This window comes from Bos indicus, chromosome 14 (genome assembly GCF_029378745.1).
Source record: "Bos indicus isolate NIAB-ARS_2022 breed Sahiwal x Tharparkar chromosome 14, NIAB-ARS_B.indTharparkar_mat_pri_1.0, whole genome shotgun sequence".
NCBI lineage: Eukaryota > Metazoa > Chordata > Mammalia > Artiodactyla > Bovidae > Bos > Bos indicus.
The window spans coordinates 51,877,138-51,892,195 of record NC_091773.1 but is presented as its reverse complement, the minus strand read 5'-3'; the positions used below and the strand labels follow the sequence as shown (position 1 = coordinate 51,892,195).

The window sequence follows — 15,058 nt, the reverse complement described above, 5'->3', positions numbered from 1 at the left end:
AAACTAGGTATTTGAATATCATAATGTGGTAATTCTGGAAATCAGAGTCTCTCTCTTCCCCAGAGTTTGCTGTTTTTGATTTTTGAAGATTCATTTCCATCCAGCATTTTAACTGAAATTTCTTTAAATTCAAGGAGCTAAAAAAGAATACCCATTTCAGTAGGTCCGGGCTGCTATAACAAAATATGAACTAGGTGGCATTTAAACAATATAAATTTATTTATCACAGTTCTCAATGCTGGAAGTCCAAGATCCTGGCACTGTTTGTTTTAGTGTACGGTGAGAGCAAGTTTCCTGGTTCACAGAAGACCATCTTTTTGCTGTTACCTAACATGGCAGAAGGGACCAGGGTAGTACAGTGGTCCTCAACCTTTTTGGAAGCAGGGACTAGTTTCATGGAAGATAATGTTTCAATGGACCAGGAAGAGGGAGCAAGGGGGAATGGTTCATTTGGTATGCAAGTGATGGAGCAAAAGAGAAAGCTTCACTTGCTTGCCCCTTACTCACCTCCTGCTGTGTGGCCCTGTTCCTAACAGGCCTCGGACCTCTACTGTGGCCTGGGGTTGAGCACCCTGGTCTAGGGAGCCTTTTGGGGTCTCTACTATTCCTACTCATGAGGGCTCCACCCTCAGGACCTCCCAAAGGCCCCACCTTCTAATACCATCACATTGAAGGGACAGAAGCATTCAGATCACAGCAAGAACTCTCTCAGTCTTTGAAAATTGGCTCAGTACTGGGATACTCTGTTAACACCTAGCCAGATCATTTACAATTCTGTCTTGGCTTAAAGCTCAACATTCAGAAAACAAAGATCATGGCATCCGGTCCCATCACTTCATGGCAAATAGATGGGGAAACAGTGGCAGACTTTATTTTTCTGGGCTCCAAAATCACTGCAGATGGTGACTGCAGCCATGAAATTAAAAGACGCTTACTCCTTGGAGGGAAAGTTATGACCAACCTAGATAGCATATTCAAAAGCAGAGACATTACTTTGCCAACAAAGGTCCGTCTAGTCAAGGCTATGGTTTTTCCAGTGGTCATGTATGGATGTGAGAGTTGGACTGTGAAGAAGGCTGAGCGCCAATGAATTGATGCTTTTGAACTGTGGTGTTGCAGAAGACTCTTGAGAGTCCCTTGGACAGCAAGGAGATCCAACCAGTCCATTCTGAAGGAGATCAGCCCTGGGATTTCTTTGGAAGGACTGATGCTGAAGCTGAAATTCCAATACACTGGCCACCTGATGCGAAGAGCTGACTCATTGGAAAAGACCATGATGCTGGGAGGGATTGGGGACAGGAGGTGAAGGGGACGACAGAGGATGAGATGGCTGGATGGCATCACCAAGTCGATGGATGTGAGTTTGAGTGAACTCCGGGAGTTGGTGATGGACAGGGAGGCCTGGCGTGCTGTGATTCATGGGGTCGAAAAGAGTCAGATATGACTGAGTGACTGATCTGATCTGATCTGATCTTGGCCTTCACCTGCAGCTGGCATTAAGCACACAGATCAACTAATGGTGAAAGCTTAGGCTCTTCTCAGGTCTTTCTGAGCATGTGTCTTATAGTGGGCATGCATGCTACTATCTGCTGCTGCTGCTGCTAAGTCACTTCAGTCGTGTCCGACTGTGTGTGACCTCATAGACAGCAGCCCACCAGGCTACCCCATCCCTGGGATTTTCCAGGCAAGAACACTAGGGTGGGTTGCTATTTACTTCTCCAATGCATGAAAGTTAAAAGTGAAAGTGAAGTCGCTCAGTCATGTCCGACCCTCAGCGACCCCATGGACTGTAGCATTCCAGGCTCCTCCATCCATGGGATTTTCCAGGCAGGAGTACTGGAGTGGGGTGCCATTGCCTTCTCCGATGCTACTATCTAAATTCCATCATATATGGGAGGGCTTTTGAACATCCAGAGTTCCCAAAGAAACTCTGTTGTTTCTAGCAATGCGCTAAGGGTGGCTTGCTTCACTAAGTATTTAGTTATATTTAGCAGTAAACCGATTTTTACTGGGGCTTAAGCTGTGAGAATCCTGAAGGTCTTAAATTGGGTATAATTTCATTCAGCTTCTGCTAACTGGATACAAGGGTCACTATTAAGCTGGTGTCAGTTTAACATCCGTTGACGTTTTTAACTGAATGCTGAGGTTTCAAGTTCAGTCTCTTGATACAAAGAGCCTGGGCCCCAGTCTTAGTTTCCTAATTCCAGAGATTTATTGCCATTTGCCACAAGGAAAACCAAGCTTTTTTCCCATCTCCAAGCTTTCTTTCCATTTCATCTCCTACTTTCATTACAGTTCACATTTTTTTAATTATATATGCATGATTGTACTTGTGTTTATATGGTATCCAGAACAGCTTTATAGATTTCCTTTGTTGTGAACCCCAGTGCATTGAAAAATGTTTTTCTTGTATTTCAGTGGGAGGCCCTTTCAGAATACCTCATCTGTCACCATTTCAAAAGAGAAATCATATGATCCACTTTATGTCAAGTCATTTCACAATAGAGCCATGCTGCTGCTGCTAAGTCGCTTCAGTTGTGTCCAACTCTGCCACCTCATAGATGGCAGCCCACCAGGCTCGGCCATCCCTGGGATTCTCCAGGCAAGAATACTGGAGTGGGATGCCATTTCCTTCTCCAATGCATGAAAATGAAAAGTGAAAGTGAAGTCACTCAGTAGTGTCCAACTCTTTGTGACCCCATGGACTGCAGCCTACCAGGCTCCTCCATCCATGGGATTTTCTAGGCAAGAGTACTGGAGTGGGTTGCCATTGCCTTCTCTGTGTAGAGCCATGAGTGCATTGCATTTAAAATCATGGAATGTCTAGTATTATATGATTTTAAAAGTCTATAGGCTCAGTTCAGTTCAGTTCAGTTCAGTCACTCAGTCATGTCCGACTCTTTGCAAACCCATGAATCGCAGCACGCCAGGCCTCCCTGTCCATCACCAACTCCCGGAGTTCACTCAAACTCACATCCATCGACTTGGTGATGCCATCCAGCCATCTCATCCTCTGTCGTCCCCTTCACCTCCTGTCCCCAATCCCTCCCAGCATCATGGTCTTTTCCAATGAGTCAGCTCTTCGCATCAGGTGGCCAGTGTATTGGAATTTCAGCTTGAGCATCAGTCCTTCCAAAGAAATCCCAGGGCTGATCTCCTTCAGAATGGACTGGTTGGATCTCCTTGCTGTCCAAGGGACTCTCAAGAGTCTTTTCCAACACCATAGTTCAAAAGCATCAATTCATTGGCGCTCAGCCTTCTTCACAGTCCAACTCTCACACCCATACATGACCACTGGAAAAACCATAGCCTTGACTAGACGGACCTTTGTTGGCAAAGTAATGTCTCTGCTTTTGAATATGCTATCTAGGTTGGTCATAACTTTCCTTCCAAGGAGTAAGCGTCTTTTAATTTCATGGCTTCAATCACCATCTGCAGTGATTTTGGAGCCCAGAAAAATAAAGTCTGCCACTGTTTCCACTGTTTCCCCATCTATTTCCCATGAAGTGATGGGACCGGATGCCATGCTAGCAGATACAAATTAGGAATTTAATAAGTGACTGATTGGTTGATTGCTATTTCTATGCCAAACCCTTGATAGTCATTATCGTTTAATCATGTCCTACAAATTTTGGACACCCATTTAATGGTAGATTTTATTTTCCCTGAATTTTAACTGAGATTCATGCATGTATATATGTAACAATGAGCACTCTGCTTCATTTTAAATTAAGTGATGAATTAATTACTAACATCCATATACTTTCAGCTAAGCACTTAACCACTGAGCTGTCACTGAAATTTCAGACACTTATAATTCTTGAACTGTTTCAATGACACTGAATCACTGAGAAGCTAAAATTCTGACTGAATTTGTAGAACACTTTCATTTTAGTTTGATTCTTGCAAGCTTAGTTTAAACATCATTATTGGACTGGTTATTTAGAAGTAAAATCTATGCATAAAAGAATAAAAATTACACTGGCCTCAGTTGGAGACATTAATATAAATAAAGTGTTATAGTAAAAATCAATAATGACACATTGAAATATTTCCTAAAAGGGAAAAAAAAACAGTAAAATATATAAAAGTAATTTGTAAAAACAAAAGCAAAGCAACAAACCATTGTTTACACAAAAATGTAATAAGTAACATAAGGAGTTTGATGTGAAATTTGCATTTTCTGTATTTTCCTGTAATAACAATTTTTCATCCTTTTATCTTTGTATAATATGATCTATCCATGGTATAATATGAAAATTAAATGAAAAGCAAATGAAAATCAGTATTAATCAGTGTAATATAAATACTTTCTCTACATATATAGCTGGTAGTATGGGTGAAATATTTAGTAGGAAATATGGGAAGAATACAATGCATATTAGTAGAGAAACAAATGTCATACATTTTGCCTCTCTTATTTGTTCTTAGTCATTTGTGAGTGGGGAAAAATTAAAACTGCATTTGGGCCACAGGACTGTTGGATAAAAAGCTAAATATGCACCTAAATATAGGATACTTTATAACTGTCTTGATTTTTTTTTTTTAACCAAATAAGCCACACTCTTGGCTTCCATGTGTGGAGTGCCAACTCCAAACGGTTATATGATGCTAACTGAGGGTTACGTTCGAATATTTAAACTACTAGTGGAGTCAACAATAATCTCACACATTTTTAACACTGACTTTCTAGACATAAGAAATATGTAATAATATTAAATATTAAATACTTAGTACATTCATTTCCCATAGTGCTTAAGACATGGATTTTCACAAGTTATTTTGATAGAACTGGTATAGAATATATTTTTCGATACTGTCACTTTCTCCATCATTTACAGAGGGTTTAAAACCATGACTTCTCCATCATTATGTTTTATAAAGTCCCATGGAAATTCTACTTAGTTATATTCTTTATATCATTTACCCACACATTTATTTAAATATTAACACTGTGAGTCTTGGGCTCAGCACCACACATGCACTGTTTTATTTTAAACCTAAAACTATATGTAATGTTCATTTATATATTAATTTGGCCACTCAGAACCTGAACCTCCTATCGTTTGTAGACTTAGGAAACTTGGTAGGAAGCACAGTGTACTCCCAATATGGTCAGATGTTATATTACCCTTCATTGACTGCATTCAGACTTGAGACCTAAGCTCCCCAAACCATGGATTCTGGCAGAGGGTGGCAAAAGCAGAAAACATCCAGTTTTAGAAGCAATAGTAGTTGTTGTATGTAATGGCACTGATGTCCTAGGGCAGCATTATACAAGAGGGAAAAAAATATATTACCACAAATTAGAACCAGAAGCCGTATCAGATGATGAAAAAGTTCTAGTGAGGTAAAATGAGTACTGCTACATTCCAGGTTGATCAAGGAGCTCATCCCCCTTCCATAGAAGATAGTCTTCACCAACCTCCTTAACCAGCAGGATACTATATTGTTCTATGAGCCAATGACCTCTGAAGCTAAAAGTATCACGGATATCACATTTGTTGGGGATATCCTGATAACTCTCTTTTGGCTATAGGTCTCCAGATAATGTGGAACTATAACTGGATATAATGGAAAAGCCAGCACAATACTTGGAGATACTAGACTTATATGTAAGTGGCTAACATTTTTTCTTTTTTCTATTAATGAAGGCAGCATTTTTTCACATAAAAAGTTTTTCAAAGTGAATGTAAAGAAAGAAGTACAGATAGGAATGAATACTTGATAACAAAATGGGTGAATTGTGGCAGAAACTATTGATTGCTTATTCAACAGCCATCTTACTTGTTCATTCCAGACCTTTCTCTTCCAAACAGGACATTGATTTTGTTCAGCTACCTATCTTCCTATTTATATCCTCATGCTTTAGTGACTTCTGACCCCATATTAAGTTCCATGGAATGGCTGCTAATGAGTCTATGCCAGTCTTAGCAGTTCCATTTCATCTGTCAGGGGTAAGATTAGATATTACTAAGTGACCTAATTCTGGTTAGTGGAAGGTGAGAAGCAATCTTCTTGGAGTGTTGGTGGGGGTGGAGGGTGTGGGGAAAATATTCCTAGGAGATCAAATGAAATACAAAGAATCAGTCTGCTTTGGAGGTGACTGGATCTGGATATATTCACTAGTGCTACGGCAGCCATCTTGAAATGCATAGTTTGAGGACAAAGCTAACAAAGGGAGATGCCCAGAGCCAGGAGATGAATGTTATTACTATATGCCTGAGGCTTACATACTTCTAGACAGAATGTTGTGCTAAATAATGCATTTCTTTACTATTTAAACCATAGCTTCCCCATACTTAAAACATTCTAGTGAATATTCACTTCTAAGTTTTAAAAAATGCCTTGCCCAATAGCTTGTCTGTGTTTATTTGGCCAACAGTGATAGGACAAAATTCAATCTCAGACTTGCCTGATGTCACAATTCAAGTGTTCAAACTTCACACTATTCCATATTTGCATAATAAAGGTCTGTAACTTAAGAAATACTTTCTGTCAGCCAAATATCTGATATATAATAACATAACCTCTAAGTAAGTTCTTTGATGTTGCACATATGCCTCATGTCTTAAAAAGTGATGGCAAGGAAAGATGATGTCTGAAATCTGACAAGTAACAAATATTATATCAATTCCTTGGGGGAAAATATAGAAAGCATGGATTAGTATAAGTTATTTTATCTTCCATTATAAAACCTGTATTTTTAGGCATCAAAATAAATCTGGAAGCTGTTGAAACTTCTCAATATTTCTCTAGTCATAAGCCACTGCATTGGCTAATTTGTACCAATATGATTAGTTCAGTTCAGTTCAGTTCAGTCGCTTAGTAGTGTCCGACTCTCTGCGACCCCATGAACCGCAGCACACCAGGCCTCCCTGTCCATCACCAACTCCCGGAGTCCACCCAAACCCATGTCCATTGAGTTGGTGATACCATCCAATCATCTCATCCTCTGTCATCCCCTTCTCCTCCTGCCCTCAATCTTTCCCAGCATCAGGGTCTTTTTCAATGAGTCAGCTCTTCACATCAGGTGGTGCAATCAAATTAACCTTTGATGATATTTACCAAAACAAATTAATGATGCTTTAATAGTAACACCAAGTCAGTCATATTAGTGAGACAACATAACATAGTTAAGGGCACAGGCAAAGCTGTGGATTAAGTTTCTGTCACGGAATGTTATATGGTTTGAGGGAAGTCTCATAACTATAAAAATGAATTTATAACTCATAATTTCTAAGGTTGAAATAGGTATTACATAAAACAAGTTTTGAAAACAGAACATACTATGGTTCATATACAGTATGTTTTAATAAATGGCTATTATTAGCTAACCATAAAATAAATGTTCACATCTGTTCAAAATGGATCTTGAGAATGAAGTTCTATTTTTGGCAACCTTACTATGATTCAAAGAGTAGAGCTTTTCCCCCAGATCTACACTGCTAGAAACACTGCTAGAAATTTATCTTTTTTGGAAGCAGCTTTTTCTCTATTATGTTCATTTCAGAATGACTATAATTCATTCTATTATTAACAAGTATATTTCCTACCAGGTGAGGAAATTCAGAATGCACAACATATGCATAAATATAAAATATACAATGTGTAAACTGTGATTTTAAAGCTTAAGGTATGCAATGTCATGTCACATAATCAATTTGGCATCTAATTAAAAGCACTTTCTTTTTCATAAATGTTTCAGATCTTGGAAATCACAGTCCAATTTGGAGACAAGACATAAATAAGATAAATGCAATACCCTATGCTAAGTGCTTTGGAATATGGACACATAGGGTTACATGGAGCAGAGATGAGAGCCACCCAATTTGTTTAAAGAATAAAGTGGAAAGATTTCCTCTAGGAGAGAACCCCCAGGTAGTGCAAAGGAAGGTAAAGATAAGAAGTGGAGAAGAATGTTGTAGAAGATAGCAAGAAAAATGTCACAATAGAAAGAAATATTCCATTAGTTTCTATAATATGAACTGTGAAACAGGAAGTGATGAATAGCAAGGCTAAAAATGGAGGTAGGAACTATATCATGTTAAGGACCTCTAAGTTTATCTTATAAATGAGGAGCAGCAAATAATGAGTTTTGAGTAGAGTGCTGACAGGGTTTTATTTGCTGTTCATATGTTCACTTTGGCAGTAGGAACAATTTGGATTTGAGTGGAGTTGGGCTGGCAACCCACTCCAATATTCTTGCCTGGAGCATCCCTAAGAACAGAGGAGCCTGGCAGGCTATAGTTCATGGGATCACAAAAAGTTGGACCCAACTGAATGACTAAACACTGCACAGCACAGGACCAAGTTAGAGAAATCGAGGGTATAAACTTGAGCTGTAAAAATAGGGGTGAAGAGTGAAGTCAATCTAGATTTTTTATCCCAAATAAAAATGATTGAAGTCATTTCCCCCTTTTTATCTTTTCACAAATATAGCACTTATAAAAGGCTCACTAAAAAATCTATGCTTCACAGGATTATTTTATCCAATTTTATAGGGCATTGTCTAATTCAGATGAAGCAGAATATGTGACACATTTATTAAAATATCATGTATTTCAGAATTTCCCTGCTGGTCCATTGGTTAAGAATCCACATGCCAACGCATGGGACATGGGTTCAATCCCTGGTCCAGAAAGATTTCACATGCCACAGGACAACTAAGCCTTTGTGCCAAAACTGTAATTGTAAAAAAATAAATAAATAAAACATATAAATACCAGGATACTGTAGACAAATCTTAAAAAAAAAAAAAATCATGTATTTCAGAATAATTCTCAGATTTGACTGTTTGGTGATATGCATTGTATGTAATATGCATCACATGTGTACATGTAAAATCAGTGTTCAATAACTGTATAATTAGTAACCACCATAATTTTTGTAAAAAAGGAAATAGACAAAGGTAAATTTAAATGAAATTTGTGAAACAAGTAAATATTGTTAAGATAAAGAGCTTCCTTGGTAGCTCAGATGATAAGGAGTCTGCCTACATCCCCTGGAGAAGGAAATGGCAACCCACTCCAGTATTCTTGGCTAAAAAATCCCATGGACAGAGGAGCCTGGCAGGCTACAGTCCACAGGGTCACAAAGAAACAGACACGACTGAGAGACGAACATAGAAGGTTTAAATATGACACATATAAATCCAGCATTTATCCAAAACTAATCTTATTTTAGAGGAAAAAATTAATCTCTCATATTCTAAAAAGATTGTACATTATAATATTATATATCTTAACACAGAAGATATATTCCAAGATCCTAGACTAGACTTTTCAAAAAAGAGATGTGCCAGCCTAGGGAATTCTCTGGATTCATCCACTTTGTTGCCAGCATTAGGTTAATAGTTTCAATTCTTAAAAAGGCTCGTATTTTAAAGATAAGGAAAGAGAAGAGTTTGGAGACACAGTAAGATATTGATGAGTTGATAAAAAGCTTTCAGCTTTGTTTTATTTTTCTATGCCTTTTGTATCTGTGCACTGGTTTTCTCCTTTAGGGGACTGCTGGTATGTACCAATGACAGATTAAATATGGCACTACAAATGTTTCACTGAAGGGAAAAAACTACATAAAATGAAAAATGTATCAAATATTAAATATATAACACAACAGTACAAAACCATTGGTTCTTTTATATTATTTATTCATGCTTAGCTACTGGAGGATATAATTTAAATTTCATAATACATATAAATGATCAACTTGAAGTTACAAATTTTGAAGAAAGTACTGGCAGAAACTGTTATTGGTTTTAGGAGAATATTCATTACAAATTTGTTTATGTTTGATGGTACACATAAAAAAATATTAAACAAATATGAGTATGGCTCATCAAAGTCAATTTGGTAAGAAGTGCTATTTTGCTATTTAGGCATCATGCTTCTCATTACATTTTTGGATGCATCTCAGAGGGCCCTGTATGATCTGGGCTTTATTCAGCTCTAAGGAAAAACCCATTCCAGTATTCTTGTCTGGAGAATTCCATGGACAGAGGAGCCTGGTGGGCAACAGTCCATAGGGTCACAAAGAATCAGACACAACTGAGTGACTCACACACACACACACACACACACAGCCTCCATTTCTTACATTTTACACCTTACCTGTATGCCACAGGACCTCTGTCATCATTTTAGTTTCCAGAAGACTGATATCTTCACAAGCCTTTATAAACACTTCTACTTTTGTCTTTTGCATCACTAGTCCTTTGCCATCCTTCAGTATTGGATTAAATCTCATTTGCTTAGAAAGATACTCACTGACAGTTCTAAGCAGCCTTCCTTTTATTTCACCCAGAGTGTTTCCTTCAAATTGTGACTACTAATTTCCACATTAATTCTTTTATTTCCAATCTAAATCACTAGCTGGGAACTTCCTAAGGGCAAATAATTTGTTGTTTTAATTTTTAAAATCTATTGTAGCCCCAGATTTCTGGTCAATGAAATTGCAGAATTTCCCAGGGAAAGTTTAGGATTTATAACACTGATTTTCATCTGGCCACTCTCAATATATATGAAGTCTTACATGGTTGCTTTCAGATGCTAGAGATCATCACAGTAAGAAGGTATAGCTATCATATTCTATATTTTCAGATTTATGATGCTCCACCCTTCTATATATATATATATATTTTTTTTTTTTTCTGGTGTTATGTTAGTGGTTATATTGTTAGGTAGGAGGGGCTAAAATTCAAGCCAGATATTCAATGTTCAAAAAAAGGATTAGACAGAAGTGTATACTTTGACAAAATGCATCCTATGTGACTGGTTATATGAGAATAATCAAATCATCCAAGTGACTTTTCTCCACACTGGTTAGAAATTTCAGAAGTTCAAAGAGCTTTAATACTAAGAATGGCAAATACAATATTGTATTCCTCCTCTCTCTTCACTACCTAGCAGCAGCTGTTACTGAGGGACTGAGAAGCTGAAAAGAAAAATAAAATGCACCAGAAAGATGATAGTGACTTTTACTAACTCCAAGACTTTCATTAGATAACCTTCTACTTTGCAGTAAAATAGCTCAGGTCATGAGGCAAAAGCTCAGAGCTCTCTCAGTTCCTTTTTCAATCTCTCTTGGCAGAAACCTATTCTGACTTCTTAGAAACATCTGCTAATGGCTTCTGACAACTAATATCAGCAGGGAATCTTCACAAGGATATTCCAAATTCTGAAATTTGTGAGAACATGTGTTATCTGCACAGTAGGAAGCATAGATCAAAGACTGATAGAAGCAGTATGCCTCAGCACACTCTGGGTATGTGGTGGTGGTCGTCGTGATGGCAGTAGTACTAGTTGCAGCAGTAGCAATGCCATTATTATTAACGTTTTTGAGCATGTACTATATTCTAACCATATGGAATGCTTGACTTCATATAATCCTTCCAAAAGCCTTATGAGGAAGGCATTATTATGTTTCTTTTACTGTTGAAGAAACATAAGCCCAGATAAATTAGTTTTTTGGTGGGGATCTGTGATTAATTATACTATTGTGCCATATATGCATAGGCACTTTTTATATTTAAATATTAGAATAGGAGGAAATGTCACCATTAAGGATAGAAAATATAAAAAGGAAATAGAATATTTACGTTCTATTCTAAATTGTGCAATGAGCTATACCACATCTTCAAGAAATAGTAAAATACTGAAAGTCAATGATTATTACTGGGAGTATTAAAAGCTCATGTTGCAAAAAACTGTACATTGCTTTGGTTTTAAAGATGTTAAAATGAAACTACAGCTATCTTAAGTATAATTGCTATCTAGAATACTGTTGATGTAATTATGTAAATGACAAATGTATGTGATGAAGAAACAAATTCTTAAAATTTTATTTGAAGAACAAGAGAAATATAATGCTTTCTACAATAAGTAGATATTCTACCCTAAGAAGAGAGATTTTATGTTGTTTTTTTATACTTTTTCAAGCCTTCATTTATAAAAATATACATTATAAAAATTATCATTACAAATTTTAAAAACCTAAAAAACTTATAGAACTAAAAAGATATAAACTTAAAAATCACATACTATCAGCTATTTAAGAAGTTATTAAAATTATTTGTAAGTCATGAATAAACTTAGCTTAAGTACATTTAAAGCCAGTAGAGTGTCTTACACAAAGTTATAAACATTTGAAACTGTTTCACTAAAACAAGGAAATAAGCTTTTTATAATTAATTTTACTATTGCCTAAGTTATATATTATTTAGGTGATTTATATAATGTGAAATGGCATACAATATTTGCTTATATGCTAGATATTTATAAACATGATTCAATGTCAAATATTTGTTTAATATTTATTGTGCACCAGACATTTTTCTGCATTCTGACTCATCCTGTCTCTTCCTTTCTCACGTTATGGAAAAACTCTTGCTTCATAACTCTTACTTGACATTTATGATGCTTAACAGGACTGGTCCTTGAATTAATGTAACAAGTATATTATTTAGTTTGCTTTTTTTAAAAAAAAAAAAAGAGATTCTTCTTTACCTATTTTCTATTTTGTCCCACTCTGCCTTTCTGCCTGTGTTTTTCACCATTAAAAACATAGTGATGGTTAGATAAGGAGTTTAGGAAGTAGGAAACAAGTAATATTCACAGTATGAATAAAATACTGTCCCCAAATCACTTTAACAGGATACTCACTACACTCTTCAACATTAACAAATGAAGATGCATGTCAATATTTCTATCCCCTTTGTTTGTATTAATGCAAATTTACTTATTGTTCTTAGAATCTCATTGCTTAAACCACTGAAAGGTATTTGCTGACCAATTCAAGTGGTTAGTAGGCAATGTTCAGGAGCAACTCTGGGCATGAGTGCCTTGATAAATCTTTCAGATCCACCTCAGTAGAAAGTAGCACTTTCAGTTCTAGGGACAGAAAATGAAAGGGGTGAAATGGGAGTGGTATGGAATTACAGAATAATTAAATGATATCCAAAACTGTCTACTGATAAATGAATCCCTCTAGGAAGAAAAAGAGATATTACAAGACATAAGTCAGGACACCAAAGTCAGCCTTTATCACTTTTCTATATCTTGGATACTAAGTAGAATTCTTTGTCTCTTTTGCTGGACAGAGCTTCAAATATAAAAATACCATCACTTGAAAAGTCCTCTGCTCTCTAATTCCTTTTCCCCTTCTCATTCCCACCTGTGGTAAAATAATGACAGCCCAAGATGGCCATGCCTTCATCCAGGGAACCTGTGAATATGTTACCTTACACATTAAATAGAGCTTGCAGATGTGATTAAACTTAAGGGTTCTGAGGTGGAAACTGTATCCTAAATTACCCAGGTGGGCCCATTCTAATCACACAAGTCCTTAAAAGAAGAAGAAGAAAGCAGAAGTGTATGCCAGAGAGATGTGACATTAGAAGGCCTATACCTGTCTTTGCTGGACTTAAAGATGGAGGAAGGAGACTGGGAAGAGCCCATAATTGAGAGCCAGCAATAAAAATCCAAAGACCCTGGTCTTATAACCACAAGGAATTGTGTTCTTTCAACAACACAAATAAATAGAAAACATTCTTCCCTAGAGCTTCTAGAAAGGAATGTAGCCTGCTAATGACTTAATTTTTATTTCTTAAGACCTATACTGGACTTCTGCCCCACAGAACTGTAAGATAATGCATGTGTGTGATTTAAGTCACAGAATTTATGCTAATCTTTGTAATAACAGCAACAGAATCATTACCATCATAGTACTATCCAATCTCATAACTCTTATATTCTTAGTGTGGCTACTTACCCTTCAAATTTAGACAAGAGACAAGTCATTTTAGTTCTCTATTGTAAGTTGTTTTTGAATATGCAAAATGTATACAATATATCAGCTACCTCATAGAGTTAAAGGAAATATTAAATGAAAATATAAATCAAAAGAACTTAGAATAGACATATGCACACAATTCATGTTCATTTTAATGTTATAAGATTATTCAAAATTTTGATAATAAAGTATTAATACTATTGATACTGTTGTTTCCTAACATTTGTCCTCTTACTAGGTAGTACTTAAACAAGAATATTTCTTACTTACTCATCAATATTGGGCTTCCCTGGTGGCTTAGTTGTTAAAGAATCTGCTGCAATACAGGAGACCTGGGTTTGATCCCTGCATTGGGAAGATCTCCTGGAGAAGGAAATGGCAACCCACTCCAGTATTCTTGCCTAGAGAATCTCCAAGGACATAAGAGCCTGGCGGGCTGCAGTCCATGGGGTTGCAAAGAGTCGGAAACAATTGAGCGACTAAGTACACATCAGTATTGGACTCAATCTTACCTTTTCAAATGTCTCACTACTACTTCTTCTCTAATAGTGGCATTTCCAGCTGATACCAAGTTACTCTAAATAAAGACTATATTTTCCATCTCTGTCTCTCTCCATATATATATATATATTTTTTCTTTTAATATTATGTTACAATGTGTCTTTTACCTTCTTTCTTCTCTATCATCTCCCCCCAACCCCAGGCTGGAATATGTGACATATTATGCTGGAACCTGAGACATTATACTAGAACTGGGGACAAGGGTCATTCCTTGGGAAATGATACAATAGTGAGTTAGCTGATGTCCCTGAGAAATTCCTAGAGCAGAGCAACTACATATCTTAGGCCACATATCCACCTTGCTTCAGTCCCTCTTGTTTTGAGTTTTCTTTCATTGTCAGCTGAACCTAATCCTAACCTGTAATTTTATGTATCCTGGTGATTTGTGCTTCTTGCTCAGTTGTGCCTGTCTCTTTTGTAACCCCATGGAAAGTAGCCTGCTAGGCTCCTCTATCCATGGGAGTTTTCTGGCAATAATATTGGAGTGGTTTGCCTTTTATCTTCTCCAGAGGATCTTCCCAAATCAGGAACTGAACTCACGTCTCCTGCATTGCAGGTAGATTCTTAACCCGCAGAGCCATTGGGGAAGACACATGTATCCTGGAACTCCTAACCAAAAGTTTTTGCCCAGAGATTCATTTTCCTCTACTATGCAATCCCAAAAAGACTTTGAGTGCATAAAGTATACTAATTGCTATCATTTATA

General features: G+C 36.8%; 1 protein-coding gene across 7 annotated transcripts in view; it reads right to left on the bottom strand.

Moving 5' to 3' along the window:
* CSMD3 (CUB and Sushi multiple domains 3) overlaps nucleotides 1–15,058 on the bottom strand; it is a 1,461,887-nt gene that overhangs the window by 676,838 nt on the left and 769,991 nt on the right. The window lies entirely within an intron of this gene.